The sequence below is a fragment of the Alosa alosa genome, chromosome 13 (genome assembly GCF_017589495.1).
Source record: "Alosa alosa isolate M-15738 ecotype Scorff River chromosome 13, AALO_Geno_1.1, whole genome shotgun sequence".
Lineage (NCBI taxonomy): Eukaryota > Metazoa > Chordata > Actinopteri > Clupeiformes > Clupeidae > Alosa > Alosa alosa.
In genome coordinates this window covers 19,225,925-19,247,677 of record NC_063201.1, presented here as the reverse complement: position 1 = coordinate 19,247,677, position 21,753 = coordinate 19,225,925, and the positions used below count along the sequence as shown (strand labels likewise).

At 41.1% G+C, this 21,753-nt stretch overlaps 1 long non-coding RNA gene across 1 annotated transcript; it reads left to right on the top strand.

The window, feature by feature from the left end:
* The first annotated feature begins 844 nt into the window (after window positions 1–844).
* LOC125306048 lies at window positions 845–7,180 on the top strand. The gene is made up of 5 exons (XR_007195488.1): window positions 845–1,763; window positions 2,125–2,203; window positions 5,431–5,522; window positions 6,745–6,838; window positions 6,958–7,180. It is a non-coding gene; the product is annotated as an uncharacterized LOC125306048 (long non-coding RNA).
* Window positions 7,181–21,753: the final 14,573 nt, after the last annotated feature.

The window sequence follows — 21,753 nt, the reverse complement described above, 5'->3', positions numbered from 1 at the left end:
GTTTCCTCTGCCCACAACTGTTTCAAAATAAAAGTCCTCACTACAGTAATTTACTATTAAATAATTTAGCTATTTAAACTACCCAACTATTTAATTGTTCAGCCATTCCAACTGTCAGTTGTCATCCCCTATGACTCCAGCCAACTATATTAAACCACCACCTCTCTAGCAACCAACATAGCAACCATTGAAATAAAGCATCTATGTCAGTTTCCAGTTACAAATCCCAGACTGTCCTGAAAAATAAACAAAAACAAGTTAGGATGTATAGATTACAATGACAAATTCATGGTCTCAAAGAGTTAATGCTTCTTTCTAAAAGCACTTTCTAGAAGTCATTATTTAAGGGGTTATTTTTTAAAAATTTCTAAGCTGAGTTACCAACCTTAAAGTAAAGTAAGTAGTAAATAGTGGACTTACTTTATTCAATTCTATCGTCATTGTACAACAATTAAAATGAGCACATGATTTAGCACAAGCCAAACATTTCCCAGATAGCGAGAGACTGGCGGACCACTGGCGGTCCACTGGGGGCATAGCTGGCGGTCTGCTGGCATTTTACTCATCGGTTCTCTGGCGAGTTGCAGACAAATGGCCCAATATATTGCCACTGTTGGTCTAAAATCTTTTTCATTTGTTTAGTTATACTCCATACATAATTTTAATAACATTTCATGTGTTTTCTTAATATTCATGACAAGTTAAATTGAAAGAGATGGTGGTCCAACAGCGGACCACAAGTGGCACGCCACTGGTGGCATACCAGCAGCGGTCCGCTATCTGCCAATCTGATTTTGCTACCTGGGTGTGTGGGTGGGTATGTGTTGTGTTTAGGAGATGAAATGGTGTGTGTGTATGGGGGGGTGGGGTAAATGTTAACATCCAGGCCATATGTAGGTCTGTGGTCCAGGACCGTATACAGGAAAGTTTTCACAGCGCAATATTACTAACTACTGTATATCACTAGTGTTCTAACATGCTTTCAGTGCCAACTTGGCTATTGTTGGTCTTTGCTAGGTTTTTACATGCCTGTCGTATGAGCACTAGTTTTAGGCCCAAACTTTTCATCGCAGCTTTAGTACTAAAAACGTTTCCTTTTAAATAACGGGAAACATCTTAAAGTATATAAATAGCAAATAGCAACATAACGCAGCCTGAATCAGAGGGGTTCAGGAAAAGTTGTCTGGTTATCTGACCCAGTGGTGCCAGCTGCAGGGCTGACAGGCCCCGGTGCCAAGTGAGTCCACCTGGGAGCTCAGAGATGTGCAAGCACAAGCACCATTGGCCAAGTGTAGAAGGGGTTGGTGCCAGTCTGATTTCATGGGCCATTTCACACACCACAGTGGAACAACTTTCCACAGCATTTATTTCTTTATTTATCTTTTTGTTTATTTCAATCTTGGCATGTCAAAACTTTACCAGCAGGGGTCAGTCTTTGCCTAATAAATATGAGAATGTTGTTCATGAGAATTTTAGGAGAGAAAAGGGATTGCAGAAATCTTTCTTTATTGTTTATTTTCTTCTCTCTCCATGTCTCTCATTCTCTTTGTCTGTCTGATTCTCTTACGCTCTGCCTCTGTGAGATTTAGAAAGTGGTTCTCTCACTGTACAGCTGTCAGGTAACACGGGAGAGAGACCAGTGAGGGAGAGAGGGGAAGAGAGGAAGACAGAGAGAGAGAGTGGACAAAGGTGCTCAGTGCACAGTGTCTGCAACATCTGAAGTCTGCCTCTGCTTCTCAGGAGACACTGGTGCCATTTAACAGGTGGGTGAGTGAGGGGCAAAATGAAAGTGCTTGAAAGCTTGCTACTGTAAACCAAATTGTGTTTGCTCGCATGAGCTTGTCCTTTGGGTCGGAGGGATGGATTAGTCCAATTACCCAGCCTGGCAAATCCACCGACACACTTGTGTCCTCATCAATCATTCAGAACTCCCTTAGCATCCCCCGACAACTGCCTCCACTGACCTAACCCCACTGTCCAACTCCCAGACACTCACCCTTCTCTCTTTCATTCAATATCTCTGTCCTTCTACTCTCTGTTCTGTCTCTCTCTCTCTCTCCCTTTCTCAGTGTCACTCGCTCACTATCCTTCTCACTATCTCTCTTTCTCTTTTTCTCACGGCAGTTCAACAAACTAAAGTTCGAAACGCATGAAATATACATGGACAGAAGGAGTTTTGAGGGTTCCCCCCCCTCTCTGAACAGTATGTATTGGTTTCTTTCCTCCTCTCGTCTCCTATTGTATTGATTGGTTCAAGGTACCTTCAGCCAGTAGTTGGGATTATGGATTTAAGATTTCTTAAAAGTATGATTTTCGGTGGCTTCTAATTCACTTTTTATGTGAGTCTCCAAGTATTCTACATGTCTTGGACAAGTCTGGACCATATGCAAACAAATTCAAACCCTCTTGTAATGCAGTTTTTTGTATCATCCAGAAATTATGTACTGTAAAATGTCTAAGTTAGTCTTTGTTAAAAGTCTCACGACAGTAAATTAGATGATCTCTCACTAACCCCTTCTGTCCCTCATCTCCATGAAAGTTTAGACTCTCCAAAATGATGTATGGATGCACTATATACAGTATATGGCATCTTGCACTGTGAAAAGGGCTTATAGCAAGGAGACTAAAACCCATGGATGCTAGCATCTGTTGCTAGCACATCTTTAAAGGTATTTTCTAAAACGCATGGATGCTAGCATCTGTCGCTAGCACAGCTTTAAAGGCATTTTCTAAAACCCATGGATGCTAGCATCTGTCGCTAACATGTCTTTAACAGTGTTACTCAATGCACAGCTACAGTACCCTGTGGCTACCGTCCGTCACACATATCCAAGTTTGTCTTTGCCTTTGCTGCCACCCCTTAGGCTATCTGAAAGGCTCTCCTTTTGTGTGTGTGTGTGTGTGTGTGCACGGGTCTGCATGGTTGAATTTGTTTGACTGTCCCATAATAACATTCAGAGCTGACAGTGTGCTCTGTCACACTCTGCGAGAAAGACCCTGTACAAAAATTGCCAGTCATCTCAGAGGTGCCACTCCAGAAGAGTACATGACGGAAAACAAATGAATATAGAAGGCGCATTGCCATTACATTAGGATGGTTGGCAATAATGCTGTCTTTATTGTACTTGATTGCTGTGGATTATATCCTCTACGAAGTCTGTTTGTCTGAGTGAATTTGCAGCAAACAATTGTTCCCTCACTTCTCATGCCCCCAAGTCTGCAGAGATTATTTTGGGCTCTTGACAGGAAGCAGATTATTGTTTCTGCTCCAGACAGAGATTGCAAAATGATTTTGCCGTTCGTCTCCCTCTATTTGAAGAGCAAATCAATTCTCCATGGAAAGCATTACTCTCATGCAAACTCACACACACCATCATTGTCTCTACACACATACACACAAACATAAACAGGGACACTATATCTGTCATCATCAACAACACACACACACGTGCACACACACACTTAGCCTTTTCTCTTCACAGATGTAGCTTTGAGTTTCACAGTGGGTGATTAACCCCAAACATCTTGCTGCTATATTTGGCTGCTCCAGATTTCTCTTGAACTGAGTCCCTTTGATGGGTTTTTATACAACACACACACACACGAGTCTCACCTGTCCTTGGTTTCTGGAACACTCCTCTTGTTTGTAGTGTCTCTACGCTTGTTAGAAATAGATACCTATAATGTATGGATATACTTTCTCATTGATACATGTGTGAGGTAAGCATGATGTCAGCACAATACAAATCTCTCAGTTACTGAGTCCTGTATTCCAGTTGCCCTTCACTTAGGAGTCATACTGGAAAAACAAAACAGATCGGGAACAGTGAGTGTTTTTTTTCTTTTGCTAGTGTCAAGGTTTCATTTATCTAGATTCAAGATACATAGATATGTTAAGGTGACATTCTTGGGAGGCTCATTTCACCTTTGTCTACTAAAAGTGTATAGGAAATGCAACAGAGTGTTCCTAAGCACAGGGGTCAAGTACAGGACACCACAGCAAAGACTCACTGAGAAAAAAATTGCTTTAAAAAACCCACAAACCAGTCAAAACATTTTCATCACTGCAGTCTGGAATGCTGTGAGTCAGACAATAGACGTGCTGTCTCTTTCTGTCAGTCTCTTTACAGCAAAGCAACGCAAAACAGAGTAGCAGGTGCTATTGCTCTTTCCTCAACACCTTGAAAGGATCCCTGATGTCTTTCCTCATCACTCCCTGGTAGCTTCAGGCAGACTCAAGCTGGGTTGGGGGCCGGCTGGCCTGCCTGTCCCATCCTACTCCAACCCACCTCGCGGTCTGCTTGGCTGCAAGTCGAATGTCTTCCACCTCATCATCACCCTTCGGCTCATAAGCAGGGGAGCTTAACCAAGATGAGTGGCTCGTAAATGCGCTCAGTCCTCAACGTGTCGATATCTGTGTTTAGGCTTGGATGTGGCAGAGGGGCTCAAGCCGTTCCGTTAATGCTCAGAGGCACCCTGCTTAATATGCCTGGAAAATTACCAGCTGTGTATTGACAAACTGCTCCATTAGATGAGTTTGGCGTGTAATGCTGTAATACAACATGCAAGTAAATAATGCTGGATCTCTTGTCCTCACAGAGGCTGGCAGGAGACACTGTAAAACTCACTCTCCTTCTCTGTGTGTGCATGTGTAGGTGTACTGTATTTGTGTTTATTTCGTTGGGGTTTTGGCAGAGAATGTTGCCACCTAATAGTGCACACTGTGTTTTGCTTCACTTACAACGATGACAGCATGAAAGACTGTTTCTACCTGGACTTTGTTGAATAAGGAGAGTTTGATGATGCATGGCCAAAAAGCTACAGTGAACCAAACACGGTTGTTTCTTCCTTCATATGCAAAATCTCGAACGTTAAATGACCACTAAAAAACTGGTGAATCTAAACAAAAGACTGTGACGCAAATACAGACTGTGATGCAAATATATACAAACTGTGACGCAGATAATACCAAATAATAGCTAGACTTATGTGAGTCATATGATGCATTAGTTATTAGAATGCATATGTTATGAATGTGTTTGTAGTGCTTTATGGTTGCTGTGTTTGAGAAAAGAATAGCAAAACCATGGCTTAAAGTAAAACATGATGATAATTACACTTTATTAGAGTATACAGTGCATTTTATCCACATGGCTACATGTTGTGATAAAGCCATTATTTAAGTGACTTGTATGTTATACTTTCATATCATTATTTCATACTTATAAACATGATCAAGCTGACAGCATAGATGAAGTTAAGCTTTCCACCCCCACTTTAGTTTTTATTAACATTCTTGAGTAGTTTTGGTAAAATCCATTAATTTGGATAGTACAAGATTAAGATTTAGAAGATATGTAGAGAATGAGAGAGACTCTGATTTTGAACACATTTTAAATGGGAACCTCTATTGCTCTTCATTGCTTTCAGGATGAAATGGAGATTTGACTTCACATTGTCATCATATGCAGGCTACAAAACACAGATGCAGGATCGATTGTTCAGGAGGCATTACGAATGATGTGAGTATATTCTATAAAGAAGCATTTTGACAGATGCCCACAAATTCATTAAATGAGGAAAAAAGGCACATGGAGAGAGAGTGAGTGAGCGAGGGAAAGAGAAGCAGATTGAGATACAGATGGACTATGCAAACCTTCATTGCACATTCATTTGAAGCCACTTACGTCTTAATTGATTCTGTGCTAGTGTGTGTAGCTGTGGTGTCTCCAGCAGATGCAGCTTGGTCGCATTGTGTGGAGCCACCCAAACTGATTCAATTCCCCCAATCAATATCTCATGCCCGGCCTGGTGCTGGCTGCTCCTCCAAGAACCCCATTTCCTGCGTGAGTCGTTTCCTTCCGACTCCAAAAATAAATAAATCAAAAGAGAGACAGGAAGAGTGAGTGAGTGAGAGGGAGAGAGAGAGCACAAACCTGTATGGAAGGATGAAGTCTGGATGCCATGGCAACCGGGAGCATCAAAATTAATTTAAATGGAGCTTCCTGCCTCTTCAGCAGACAGAACTTCCTCTACTCCCCACTGCTTCTCCTAAAGCATCAAAATGAGTTATTCATGCCAAGGGTGAAGACAGTTCTTATAGGACGCCGCTAGCACATGTGCACAAAGACTGAATGAAGGAGAACACCTCCATAGTTCTCCACCTGAGGCGTATATTCCTGGCTCAGTAACAAGCAGAAACTGGGATCCATAATTTGGGCCCATCATTCTGCTGTGTGATACTACACCTATGGCATGTCGCCTGCTGTGTGATACTACACCTATGGCATGTCACCTGCTGTGTGATACTACACCTGCAGTGTTGGGGAAGTTACTTTTAAAAAGTAGTGTTTGCTTGTTACTCGTTACTTCTTAAAAAAGTAACCCGTTACTTTACTTAGTTACCCTCTATGGAAAGTAACGTGTTACGTTACTCGTTACTTTTACGTTACTTTTATGTTGCTCGACTTTGGGCAGAACCAAATATCTGTTCCTAAATGTGTAGGGCTACATAAAGTTCTACTGAGGACATTACAGGTATTTCTTTTGTGCTCTTTATTATAAAAAAATGCCACAAACAGAGACTTGACAAGAAAACATTGGGCTATTACAGTATAGGCTTCAACACCACCACTATGAAACAATATCAAATAACATATAGCTTCGATACATCTTAAGGGCATATAGGTGAACACAAAATACATGAGGGCTTATTTTATAGCCTTATACTCTTTCATTTAACAGGTGCTCCTCTGAAATTTGGTGCAAAGCTAATGCAAATCGTATCAATAAGCTGGCAGTTGAGTTAACGGCAGTGGACAAAAGTTTCTCAGTAGTAGTAAGTAGTTACGTTACTGTTAAAAACAACATTGTACACCTGTCACCTGTGTTGTGTAATGCCTATGTCCTTCCTCTTCCTCCCTTCTTTCATTTTCCTTACTCACTTGCTCCATCAAGTTGTTCATGTGGGTGACAGCTGAGATTCATCTCCACAGCTGCACAGGCTGCTTGTTCGGCTGGCAATCTGGTTGGCTCTTCCATTACGGACTGGGGCTGGCCCAAGGCTTTTCCCCGGTCTTAAACACCGGTGCGTGCCTCATTGTGTTTCCATAAGGTGCTGTAACATTGGGGACACTATCTAACAATGCTAAGAAACTTCTAAGTAGTGCTTAGCAACGACACCGCGAGCATATGTCAAATTAATTACAAGGACATTAATAAAAGTCACAACATCGTAAGAACCTGTATCCTTAATTAAGTTTTAAATAAGTTTTTATAAAAATTAGCAAAGTCATTTATGTTGCTAGGCAAATTTCTCCGGTTTTATTGTTGCATCGTATTCCCTTCCATCACTCCCTGGTAGCTTCAGGCAGACCCAAGCTGGGTTGGGGCCAAGCTGGCCTGCCTGTAGCCTACCATCCCACCCCACCCTGTGGTCTGCTTGGCTGGGTCGAATGTCTCCCAACTCATCACCCTCCGGCTCATAAGCAGGGGAGCTTACTGTAATTAAGATAAGTGGCTCGTAAATGCACTCAAACCTACGTGTCGATATCTGTTTTCTGTTGGGGGGTGAGCCTTTCTTTTACTGTCTATGGGGTGAGCACGTGCATAATGACACATGTGCAGACACATTTGCTGGAGATCTGATACAAACAATCCTGTCTATAGGCCTACAGGCAGGGGCGGAGTGGGGCACTAAAATCCGAGTTTTTTTTAGGGGGGGTCTGTCGGTCAGAGGTAGGCTATATTTCTGTATAACACAGGCCATTGTTATGTAGATGTAGGCAGTGGCGTGCACAGACATTTTGGGGGGCAGGTGCTAAGGATGGGGGGCACTTTTTAGCGCACGTGGAACACTTAATTATAAAAAATTACACGCACATGTTGAATGAAATTTGACTTGTGCTGCAATTAGTAAATCAATATACAATTAAGACAATAAAGAGACCAAAATGTGTTAATTTATGTTGCCTAACAAAACCTATACAACAGAAAACGTTCGTCTTAACACATAGATTTGCAATTGCAAACTCTACCGAAATTATTTGTAGCCTATGTGGTCGTCCTCACGTTATCTGTCATTGACTTGGGCTACAGCGTAAAACTTTATCAGGTGACCAGTCGGCTAAAAATGCTTAGTTGTTCGATGCTGTATGAGACATTTTACTGCACAACAAAATGATTACACGTTGGGCTTAGAGGGCAAACTGTACGATTTTACTTTATCTGTAAGACAATAAAGAGACCAAACAGTACGAGAAGGAGTTATAGTGGGCTACTGACTGTTGTCATTGCATGAATGCAGATGGGCATTTTTCACAGGTAATGGGGAACTTACCGTTTCTTCTGTTACAAATTAATGTGTTAATACATGTTGCCTAACAAAACATATACAACAGAAAACGTTCTTCTTAACACATAAATTTGCAAAATCTAACGAAATTATGTGTATGTGGTCGTCACGTTATCTGTCATTGATTTGGGCTACATAAAAACTTTATCTAGCTTCATCTAACTAGTTTATCTGGTGACCAGTCGGCAAAAATGCTTGTTTGGTGCTGAATGAGACATTTTACTGCACAACAAAATTATTACATGTGGGCTTAGAGGGCAAACTGTAAGATTTTGCTTGATCTGTATGTTACCTGGCTGATGGGGCACGGGAGACGCAGCCTGTCAGCGACCATGCCTGCTATCTGAAGACGCTTCCTGAACTGCTATGGTGCTGCGCATCTGGCGTGCCTGCGCGCGACCGCGCGAGGTCACGTGACAAAGGAAGAGAGCTAGGCTGGTCGGGTGTGCGCTAGGAGGTTGCTCATTTCGGGGCATTGTTTCAGTCGTTTTTAATGGCTCAGGTTTTCAAAAGATCATTTCAAAACCGACCTCAGTAAAATCTTAATAATATTAAAAAAAAAAAAAAAAAAAAAAAGTTTCAAAAGGGCATTTTCGTTGATAAAGGGCAAACTTCATAGTGCTTTAGCACCACCTAGTGTCTATGTGCACGCCTATGGATGTAGGCTATAGCAGTCCGCTGACAATGCCGACGGGTTTTGTGCTTCACATCTTTCCGAATATCACGCCGCAAGTATTCCGTTTAGCCTAGGCTACTAGTGGATTTCACTGAAAGTGAAAGTAGACGGGTTGATCAGCTGCGTTCTGAAGAATGCTTGATTCAAGTGCAGTGTGTGTGGCGAACTAGTGTCTCAGCAGAAGCCATGAAACGGTAAAGGCCAACAAATTGATTTAAAAAGACATCATGTATGAAGTTGTTTTTTTCTCGTTTTGGCTTTGCATCGGGTTCGCTGTCAGGATTTTCCGATTATGAATCTCGTGATGCTGATATTTTAATTTCTGTGCGTGTAAACTGTGCTTGAAGTTAACTGTGACCTTGCAGGTTTTCATAGTTTTAACCACAAAGCCTGTCTACCTTAGGCCTACTACATTGTTTAATTACTTTGCCTTTGTCCAGCCGTTCACCTCTGTGAACCTTGCTTGAACCCGGCTTGTCTATTAGGCCTATTTCGGGATGCCATCTCACCATGAGAAAACGTAACGTTATGGTGACAGTGAGATTAACATGGAGCTTAATTGGTCTCAATAATATTTGTATATGCGCAGAGGGGGATCCACAAACATTTCTTGATTTGCATGTTTTGCAGGGGTGTAGTGGGCGTTGGACGCGGGGGAACGCCGTCCCCCACTTCTTGGAGCATTGTTTTGAGCATTTTAATAAGCATTTATTAATATAACAAGTGTTATAGTGGTACCAGTGGTAACAACGCATCACGCAAACATCTCCAATTAGGCCTCTTTGTCCTAAAATTTGTTACAAGAATGACCGTCATGCTGTAGCACTCCACCATGCGTAAAGACATTAAAAACTACACAGCTTGTCGTTCCACGTTACCCGAAAGTAGCTAGAAAACCATAGATTATGCAACTGCCTGTATGCACCTGCCATAATCTAGCAAGCATCTTCATGGCCCTTCGTTTGTGTTTTGCAGAAAGCAGGTAGGCTAATCCAGTGGTTAAAATGACACGATAAGCATGTGTGAGTAATACGAGTGATTTTTTATCGAGGGAGCTCCAATACAAGTGATAAGGCTATTTAACCATAAGTAATGACCCAACGGTGAACCTGAACAACTGAAAACTTACGATTGGTGCAGCTACTTTCATCCAAACAAAAACTTTTCAAATGACTGCTTGACTGCCCAGTGTTCGTTCTGTTATTTTTTTGTTTTGTTTTATGTGCACCTCTGCATTTTAATCATTTGCAATGACATTCATATGACGCCCCCTCAAACAGAGTTCCAGTGCCCACACAGCGTGTTGAATATGCGTGTAAATCCTGCTTGTGCTATTGTTATTGCCATCGTTTACGTGTGGTAATGAATGAAGCCATGCCATGTCATGTTATGCGTCAAGGAGATTACTACACTAGATTACATAGGCTACTACATTATGATTTGTCTGTTTATTGTATGATACAACAAAATGAAAAGCTACAGACCATATTCATAGACTTGAGTGGAAAAGTGTAGTTTGGGTGAAGACATTAGGCTACATTTTGAAGCTAATCCGTCATTTTTTTTTTTTTTTTTTAAATTCGGTTTCATGTTCACGAAAGCTGGTAACAATTTGGCCTTGGCCTTAAGCACCGATGTATGTGGAAGTGCGAGTGTGACAGTTTTTGCAATGACGTCATTAAAATAGCGTCCCCTCACTTTAAAAATCCCCACTACAAATTGATATCTACAAATAAAAAAAATCATGTTTGTAACTCGTATATTGATTTTTACCAATATAGATGTGCATTTGTAAATAAAATGCCATTTTTAAAACTGAAAATTTAATTTGTGAAATGTGATTCTGCATTTGTGGATCACCAGCACATGCATTCTTCGCTTTCCAAAGTTACATATTTTTTAGACGTTCTTCACATGAAAGTCACACAAATCCACACGTAAATAGGCCAACTTTAATTCACCGGCACACAGAAATCGCAATCCAGTAGATGGCGACATCCACAAATATTTATTGACTTAAAGCGTAAATTGGTTTTCACAATTGTAGATGTGTACATGTATTTGTAAATTAAATGGCATTTGTAAAACTGAAAATTGCCTTTGTGAAATCTAATTTTGCATTTGTGGATCACCACCACACACAGTTTTCGTTTTCGCATTTGTGGATCAGCATTTGTGGATCACATATTTTTGAGGCAAACTTTGCGGCAGAGAAGCCACCCAGATCCACAAGTAGCCTGCTGACACTTTCTAATCCAGTAGATGGCAGTGTTGTTCTATGGGACTCATAACACACAGAGCTAGCGAACCTAGTTCTTAAATCTAACAAGTTATGCCTTTTACAACAAGCTTTTTGATGGAAAAGTGGTGTTTAATTTCCATAATCTTTGTTTAGTAAACGCATAAAACCATCAGTTTGCAAGCGAGATCAAGAATGAATCAATCATGTGTAGTGATGCCCCGATGTGAAAATTGTGGCCGATACCGATAACCGATATTAATTTTGCTGTTATGGCCGATACCGATATTTACCGATGTCGATATATCTGTATAGAAAACACATTCTTATGATAATCAAATAAAGAGCTATTTTCCAAAATGCATTTTTTAAATAACGCTTCAATAGCCTACCTTAGAACACCAGAGGATTACAATATAATAGAATATATCTGTATTATTTTATATCCTGATATAAAAAGAGAGAATACTGAATGTCTGATATTTATGACAGCACTTTATGCAGATTAGCCTATAGGTATGGCACACTATAGGCCTACTATTTATATTACAACTCTCCCTCTTTAATTCAGCTGTGTGGTTGAAGCCTGGAAATATTGTAAACAAAGTAGCATAGTAGCATAGTTGGCTAGCTTATCATAGTCTACTGTTTGGACTGTTCAGTTTCCCCATGTGTGTTTAAGTTTAAAGGTAATACTTGTTTTCCTTGGTACAGGCACTTTTGGGAAACATTGGTATTGAGATGATCAGTCAACTTGAAACCAAGAGTTTTAAACAAATATGTCGTAATATGTCGTATGTATTTAAACAAGTCGTCTTCTATGAGTCCTTGCTTTCACGATTGTAATGTTTTATTTGGATTGTGTTGGCCGAGTCGCGCGTGTCCATTGAGTGAGCGAGAGAGAGCGGGGCAAAGAGAGGGGTGTTGTAAAATGGTGTTGCGGCTCCTTTAAGAGAGCTCCGTGGGAGCTGGGAAGGAGGGAGATAGAGTGAGGAAGTGTATGTATGCGACTGGAGCAGAGAGTGTGGAAGTTAAAGTTGGAGTCTGTACACAGTGTGAGCGTGTTACTGTCCAAATAAAACTCCATAAAGTTCAGCTCGTATATTTTGCTCATCAGAAATGGGACCGCGGACTCGACGCTATTCTATCTTATAACATCGCCCCTCGAATAACGAATCTCCCCCGCGTTTCTGACTACGGTCTGAAACAAAGCAGGAAAGGTTAACAGGGGTTTATACTGTTTGGTAAAGTCTACAATGAAAGCAACGTAGGCTACCGCCAAGTAAAGCGGGGAGATGTGTGTTGTTTATGCGCCGCGTAAGCTGCAAAGCACTGCTAGACACTAGAAAGGGTGTGTCGGTTCTGCCTTTTCACACCGCGACACAGGTTTGTGGATATGAGTGTTGCAATTTCAGTTTTGAATCGCATATCGTTACAGCCCTATTAAATTCCTATTACGACCATATAACTACATTCTGCCTGATACACAGTTATATTTAGCCTACCGCGAGAGATGTAGTGCTAGGCGTGACATGACATGCAAGCCAGCCATCAACTTGACTGCAAGCAACGCGAGCAGCATACAGTTCACATCGGCCCTATTTTGACATCGGACTGATACTGATGTGTAAAAAAATGACCATATCGGCCGATATTATATCGGCGGCCGATATATCGTGCATCACTAATCATGTGAAGAAAACACGTAACTTTGGAAAGTGAAGAATGCGTGTGCTGGTGATCCACAAATGCAGAATCACATTTCACAAATGAAATTTTCGGTTTTACAAATGGCATTTTATTTACAAATGCGCATCTATATTTGTAAAAATCAATATACGAGTTACAAATATGATTTTTTTATTTGTAGATATCAAAACACACATGCAAATCAAGAATTTGTGGATCCCCCTCTGCGCACAAATATTATTGAGCCAAATTTATCTCCATAGATAAAAAGTCGCCTATTTAAAGGCGCAGTCCGCATTTTAACCCTAGCGCTTCATTTAGTGTGTGCGCTTGTAAAACTAGTGTTGTAGCTGCTTAGCCTACACAATCCTGGTGCAGTAGCTTAAAACAGCAAGAGCCTAGCATTTATTTTAGGAGAGGTGTGAGCACATGAAAGTTTCGTGTGAAAAGGTTTTGCGTGTGCACACAAAACTTTCATGTGCTCATGTGAAACTTTCACGTGTGCACATGAAAGTTTCACGTAAGCACATGAAAGTTTCACGTGAGCACATGAAACTAAACTTTAGATTTTTTTTTGCTCATGTCTCCTTAGGGGCTCCGTACTGTAACGCCTGAATAAGACAAAAATAAATTAAGATTAAACAAACTAGATGTACCGCAGAGCGGTACAAAATATGACCGCCGCCCAGTCCAGCACATTTTTTCCACAAAAATAAATCACGCTGAAAGGCTTATGATTCTAACTGTCGCACTAAATTGCATTATCCACACTCAATTCTCACTGGTATCTTCTAGACAACAAGTACCAAAACATGATTAGTTCATAGATTTCACATGTAAAATTCATTTTATACAACCCCACCCCCATCTTGCCTGTTCATAATTCTGAGAAATTCTTGAATTGTGTGCATGTGTGCGTGTACATGTTTATGTGTGTGTGTGTGTGTGTGTGTGTGTGCGTGCGTGCTTGTGTGTGTGCCTGCGTATGTGCCTGTGTTTGTACATATGCATGCATGCGTACATATGTCTACTGTGTGAGTATGTGTCATACGTATGATTACTGTGAATGTATGTGTGTATCTGTTTATGCACATGTGTGCATATGGAATGGGTTAACATGACCCCTGAAGGCAAACATTCGGAAAAAAATGGTTCTCAAGATATTCACAGAAAACTGTCTGCCCTACCCTCCTTTCGGGGGGTCCAGTCCAGCGGGGGGGCTACAGATCAAAGCGAAAAACGATGGTTCCATGCTATCCATGTGGGCTTACATGCCCACCAAGTTTCGTGTACCCCGGTCTTTCAGTGTCCCGGGAATCCTTAACGGAAATTTGGACATGCGAGAAAGAAAAAAAAACTGACTAAACCTTTGCCGCTTCGCTGCGCGGCGGTCATAATAAGTCCAGCCTACACAAAAATCAGCATGGGAGAGATGAGTGTGCAGGGTAACCATGAATGACATTTAGGCCTAGACATTGAGCGGGTGGTATAAATATTGGTTGGACTTCCACATACTCTAAGGTGTAAATCTCGGAGGTTTTCGCAGAAAATTCTATATGCATCTATCACGTCGATGGCCGCGTACATCTATGCATCATGCATCTATCACGCCTTACGGCCGCGTCAAAAGCTCTATGGACCGGCCCGCACCGCACACACTCCTCGGCCGGCCGACCAGGAAAACTCCTGATCTTCCCGATTGCCACTCCGCCTCTGCGTACAGGTTCTACAATGTATGAAATTAAATGTTTGCCAAGGATCTTTATGCTGAGTTTGGTGGATGATTACTTTGCTCTGCCTGGCATTCCCTTTATACAAAACAAAATACACATGAAAACATCATGTGGCCAAATTTTATTGTTTTCATTGGGTCTTCTCTAGATCTGGTGCTGTTCTGTTGTGTAGTAGGACAGGAGAATGGCCATTTATGTTTTTTGAGGTATGTACGTGCCATGGGCCAAAAGTGGAAGGCCAAAAGGAGTTCTAAACCAACTAATTTGCAGCATTATTAAAATAATAACAAATAATAATCCTCTTAGTAGAGAATGGCAAAACAAATGACCTTAATTAAAGGTAAACTTAAGACGGTGGTCATGGAGACTTAGGGGGAAAAAAGAATCTGTAAAATGTTAATGTTTCCAATGGATCTTGGGTCAGTGGCAGAAGCTAACCATTCTGAAATACATCAGCAAAAAAACACATTCCCTCTATAGTGTTTCCCCCAGAAACCCTCACTTACCCCCTCTACATACTGGACTGGACTATTTGAACTTTCTGACACTAAATAGGATTCATGCATTATCATACTGGATATGTAACCATCCCACCTCTGTGTAACATATACCTCAGGTGGCTTTAAACACCATGTTCTATTCTCCACACCTAACTAACCTTTCATTCAGTGGCGGACCGTCAGGGCAACTATTTTCAAACGAATGAAAAATAATAGTGTCTTTAATAACATTTTACTTATTATTCGCTTCTTCTTCTCCTTCCCGATCGTTCTTGACTAGGCTACTACCATATCCTACCGCTGTCCGCTATATTTGATTGACAGATTGTGTGAACAAATACTGAGGGCGAGCGATACATTTTTATCCAATCGCATGTCTTCCCTTGTTAAGGCCCGCATCAAGCCTTTACAAGGAATCACTGCGTTTTCGGTACCTAAGCAACCATTAGAAATCATATGTTTAGATTCTGGTTGATTGATGGCTACATCTGACTGATTAGCCAATCAAATCGACCTATTATTTCTTGAATTTCCCCTGGGGATCAATAAAGTATCTATCTATCTATTATGGCTAAGAAGGCAGGTCTGACTGCAGTTGGGCCTGCAATGTTTGAAAAGAATACCCGGAACCGTTCATCACAAACTATTGATTTTGACGCATCTATTTGACTTGAGGAACTTCGTGAGCACCTTCTGTCAGTCAGACTGACATTTACTGGAAAAGTACATGTCACACTGACATGGCTATGATTATAGCTATGGACAGTATATTGACCGTTTTTGTTTAAAATATATATATTGATAAGCCTTCATTAAGTAAGGGAAAATGTATAGAACGCCGGTCATTACTGGGAAAATAAGTCCCGACAGGGCGAACCGGACCCCGACGCGCAGCGGAGGGGTCTTGTTCCGCCCTGAAGGGACTTATTTTCACAGTAATTTTCACTAGCAGCCTATTCACTTTGCTGCTGATCAGGATGATGGCCGGGTGCTATTCGCCTAATAAAGATCTAAGCAATGCGGATTGGAATTCAGCTCAGGACATTAATTGTTTGTCTAACGAAGATTCTAGAGTGCTACACAGATTTGCGTGAGAAAGAGAAACCCCCCCCCACCGTGAAATGCTGGGAAATTGCACATTTTAACGCTGAAATGCAAAAACAAATCTTCGGGGGGTATCCCCCGGAACGCCCCCCTATTATTATTTTTTGTCAAAAAATAGTCATCAATGAAGGCCTAACCACTGAACGCACGGTCCGCCACTGCTTTCATTTATCATGTATACAGAGCTTACTGCACTGTAACTGACCCTAGGCAGATGGGTCAGGCCCTTGAGTCGTGGATCTGCTTGAAGTTTCTTCCTATATGTATCTACAATTCTAGGGAGTTTTTCCTTGCTCCTGTTACTCATGGGCTCTCTTTGAATGTTTTAACTCTCTGTAAAGCGGCATGAGACGTGTGTAATGTTTTGGCGCTCTATAAGTGAAATTAAATTGAAATTGAAATATACAACCTGCTAGTAGCTAAAGAGATTATGTGGATTTTACTTAATATCCCAGCAAACAGCCAACGTTTAGGGAACAAGAAATATACAACCTGCTTTGAGTGCTTTATTAAGCCACTAGTAGCTAAAGAGATTATGTGGATTTTACTAAATATCCCAGCAAACAGCCAACGTTCAGGGAACGTTCCGGTTCGTTGAAGGTCACTCAAAATAAACCTTTAGAAAATGTTCCGAGGACGTCCTCTAAAGGTATTGTTTTGTGGAGCCGTCAGCGAATGTTCCCGGAACGTCATCTTACAGCTGTTTTGTACAACCGTCAGCAAACTTTTATGGAACGTTCCCTGACAGTTATATTGAGGATACATTTTTTAAATATTTTTGTCAAACCATGAAATCACCTTTTTTTCTTGAACGTTCCCTGAAGGATTTATTAAGGTTGAATTTTTGTATCATATATCATCATCAGTGAAGTAGATCTGTCATCGTGTCATACAGAGCTGATTTTGCCTAACATGCCTGTGTGTGTGAGGGCGTACTAACACTATGCCATCCGTACCGTACCCGAGTACGTTTGACCCCCAATGTCCAGTTAGTTTGTGATGGCATGGCTCTGTACCCGGGCACAGTACACTTATGTGTATTTGATGTCGCTCCCATGTGGTTTATGTATGCCTATTTTTAGTTCCTAAAAAAACCTATCTAGCAGGAAGGAGGGATACATTTCAGGATGTTGGAATGCAGGATCTAGTAACTCATTGGCTACTGACCAGTGTTCTTTTCACCGTCTCCATAACCCAGAAACTAGCATTGAAAAGTGCTGCAATCTTTTGCCATGATCTCCTATGGGAGTGTCGCCACTCTGTTTTCTCTACTGCTCAGGCTGCACTGCACTGGTAGTGGTTAACCGAGAGCTCTTCTTACTGGTACAGTGCTATCCAATAAGTTGCCACCATAGGTTTAACACACGTTTCGATTTCTTAATGTAGGTTTACTTTAGCATTATCATCATATTTAGTATTTTTGTATTGTTTAGTATTATTTAGTATTTTTGTTCTTGTCATGTCTCATAGCCTACAAACTGCACATTCTGCACATTTTTTCCTAGTGTTTGCTCCCTTATTTACATGCTGGTCATAAATAAAAATGATATACTTACAGATCTGGAACTAATTCTTTATTTTCATAAATGCTGTGAAGGTGCAAACAACAAAGGAACAAAATTCAATGAATCAGGTGTAGACTGTCGCTGGGAGGAGAAAGCTGTCCGGGTTAGTCTACCATCTTTTCCAGTTCCCTCCCGGCTGACAATGGTAAATCATGTTAGAAGTTGAGTCAGTTGCAGACAGACCTAAGCCCATCTTGAACGCACTCAAAGTTACATACCTTCTATGGAGACGTCTATCAGGACAACAATTTAAAATACCCAAGAAATGAATTCGATAAGATCTTTTAGCCTCTACACTCTACACATTTGGTATTCAGCAGTGAAGCCTGTTTCTAGCAGTATAACCATTCAGTGGGTCATTTTGCTCTTTTCATTTTCATATTACAAAGACAAAACTGGGGCATTGGTTCATGGTTTCCTCGCTTGCTTCTGTGAAATCGCTGTGACAAAGTTCTCTCCCACCTGTTTTGGGTCGCTTTCAAGTGTGTGCGGTTTCGCGCTCTCGAATGAAGCTCTGAAGAGCTCTCCACAGACTTGTGACTAGGTTCTTAGCCCACAGGAGTGTTCCCTCGCCTACGCCTCTCCTCCCACTCACAGCTCTCATCTCGGTTTCTCTCTCTCTCTCTTTCTGTGTGTGCTGTGTGTGTGTGTGTGTGTGGTGGGGGGGAGTGAGAGAAAGCAAAACAGACAGAACCAGTGAAAAATTACAATAGGCAAGAGGCAGATCATTGAGGAGAAAAACAAAAAAGACAGATGGTGAATTGGTGGGATCAGACTGAGAGAAAAATTCTCAGCAGTTGCCAGCAGTTCATAAACTCACAGTTCATATTGAGGAGGGTAGCTGTGTAGTTTAGTCCTCTTCTATAAGAAATGTAAATGTAGAAATGTAGTTTTGTCCCTTATCTCAAGAATCAGTGCTATCATTTGTCCTCCTCTCAACAAGATATATGATTTGGGTATGCTGTTACTGTTGTCCATATATGACAACACTGTTGACATTCAGTGAGCTAATTAGTAATCAAGCATGAATGAATGAATAAAGGTCCATGTTCAAGGCCCCGGCTGTGGCGTAACTGGCTGGGGCACCTGCACCGTACGCCGGCGACCCGGGGTCACCCTGACTCTCTCTCTCCCACTCCTGTCAGTCTTAATTAAAGGCATAAAAGTCCAAAAAAAATATACTTAAAAAAAAAAAAGGTACATGTTCAAGCTGGGCTCTGGAAAGTGTCAAGACATATTCATACGTCGTGGCACTATATAAGCCACTATACAAGCTGTTCTGAAGTTGTGGCACAAGCACGAAAGCTGGCCTTTGGAAAATGTAGTTCAGAGAAAGCCTAACTTTATCCTATGCAATGCAATAGGCTACCTGCAAAACAGGGCTTTCAGTTTGTGTTAATGACTGCTCATTCTGCACCCAGATAACAATTAGTCATTGAATCTATGTTAAATCAACATTAGGCTACTTTGTCAACGTTAAAATCATTGAATCAACGTTGCACTGCAACATTGATTCTACATCACTTTTGCACCCTTCATTAATATTGAAGCATTGTTGAAATTCTAACTACAGATCAAAGGGGATTTCAATGTTATTTCCACTGAAATGAATATTGAAACAATGCTGAAAGTAGGCTACAACCAAACTAAAGATCAATGAGATTTCAATGATATTTCAATTGATATTAAACCTCAGTAAACCACTATTAGCCTAATCTGGCAAAATATTGGGAAATTCATATCCTGCTTTATCTACAGCCAGGATAAATTTGGCTAGGCCTAGGTATGTCTACACAAGCTTGCATAAATAACCATTGACAACTTATCAGTTAAGCAAGTGCATTTATTCACTCTTCATCTAGAAATTCACGTGTGCTGTGCTTTCCTGCCATCAGTATAGCATCCATAGCAGTTGCAGTCAGCCTGATCCTCCAGTAGCAGAGTAAAGGGGCACCTAACAGAAATAGAAGCAGGGAAAAAGAGACAGTTGTTAGATAAATATGTTAAACTGAACAACAAACTAACAGCTAATCCTACAATCAAGTCATTTTACACCACAACCTACCACTCATATAAACGTAGTTTAAAACGAAGGCTAAGTTTCAGCCAGTGACTGTTTGCCATAGAAGGCCATTTCCCTCGTCAGGCCAGCTATCGCCACTGCACACAACTGTGAACCTAGAAAAATTCACGAGGTCTAGCTAACGTAATATAACTTACCCACTGAATCCTCGGTTATCGCTTAATCAAGTTATGAACTTACTCAACGTAATACCAATATTATCAAACTAACTAGAGTTAAACGTAACGTCCTCTCTAGACGCAACAGCTACGAGCGTGTTGCTAATTGATGGCAGCTAACGCCAGCTTGCTTGCTTGTCTAGCGGAGTCGTTAAAAACAGACTTCACATAGATACTCCATTCGAATAGAAAATACAAATGAATTGTAACTTACATTGGGTGTGGTAGGAAAACGTCCGTTTCGTCGTTAGCGATTAATTACAGGATGTGTGGGACTAGTTTAGGGAATGCCTGATTGTATGCAGGTGGACCCGCACATGATTACTTTAAGTCCCTTCTAAATGAGCCCCCATTGTGATGTCATAGAGAAAAATACACAACGGTTATTTCAACATGTCTGTACGTGAAGTGGTTAGAGCTGCATTCATTTTTGAAAAGGTAAAAAGAAAAGGTTATAATAATAAGAAGCCAGGAGATTTCAAGATAGTGGATTCCATCCACTTTAATTAGTTTCATTATGAAGGACAATAATCTTGTTATGGAAATAACAGCTGAAAACAATACACACTTACTTCATGTTACCTCCATGTGTAACCTGGTTAAAACAAACCACTTTGTGAATCGAGTATGGACACTCATGATTGGGATACCTTTCATGGTGACAGCCATAGACATAGAGTTAACTTTGGTCAGGCTGGACCAACAATTTCAATCACATTTATGAGGGATTCCTAACATTACTTCCTACTTCGCCTAAACTTTACAAACTAACACTAAACAGTATTGGCAGTCAGGAAAGAATCTATGTAGGCCTACCTTTGCTGTAAATAAATGCATTTTTTTCTTAGTTAGGTTCTCTTTATTTCCAAATTATGCCAACAGGTATCTGTACAGTACCTGGGCTATTTGATGATTGTTGGTCAGGGCTGAGTGCTGTTGCAGAGTCTGCAAAGCTGGTTGGTGGCTGGTGTTGTGGACTAGAACCTTTTAGAAGTCCTTTTAGGCAAGTCCCTCCACTCGGTGGCCATATTGCAACGCTTTTTGGGCACTCATCGGGCATCCTATTCGGCAGAAATGCGCGTGCGCAAGGCTTCACGACACCAACCTTGTTCCAGCGGCGAGTTCACAACACATGATTGGCACGATGTCTTCACAACACACCATATGGTTGGCTCAATGTATTCACATCACACCACATGATTGGCTCAATGTATTCACATCTCAACATTTTGCCGAGGAAGGGGTGGGATATGTGTATTGGCCATTACAAACTAACCCCATGCATTTCTATGGAGGATTTTTTGAGTGCTGTGTCTCCTCATTAGAAAGTCTCTGCTAGAACTGCTGGTTGATGGTTGATCTAATTCTTCATCCTGGCCTTGAGTTGCTCCTTGCATGTACAGTGGGCATTACTTCAAATTGGCCAGCGGTCTGCGCGCGGGATCACGCGACTTTAATTTGTATTTTTCCACAACGCTGCAACAACCCAAACAAGATGTCTCTTGTGAGCAGGGTGTCTCGTAAAAAAGAAATGGAGCCTGGAAAACCCTACACAGACTTCACTACAGACTTTAGCAGACTGGTTTAGAAATAATTTAAAAGCCAGAAATATGCCTGCCCTGCCCTAATAAAGAAATATTTGGTTAACTGCGA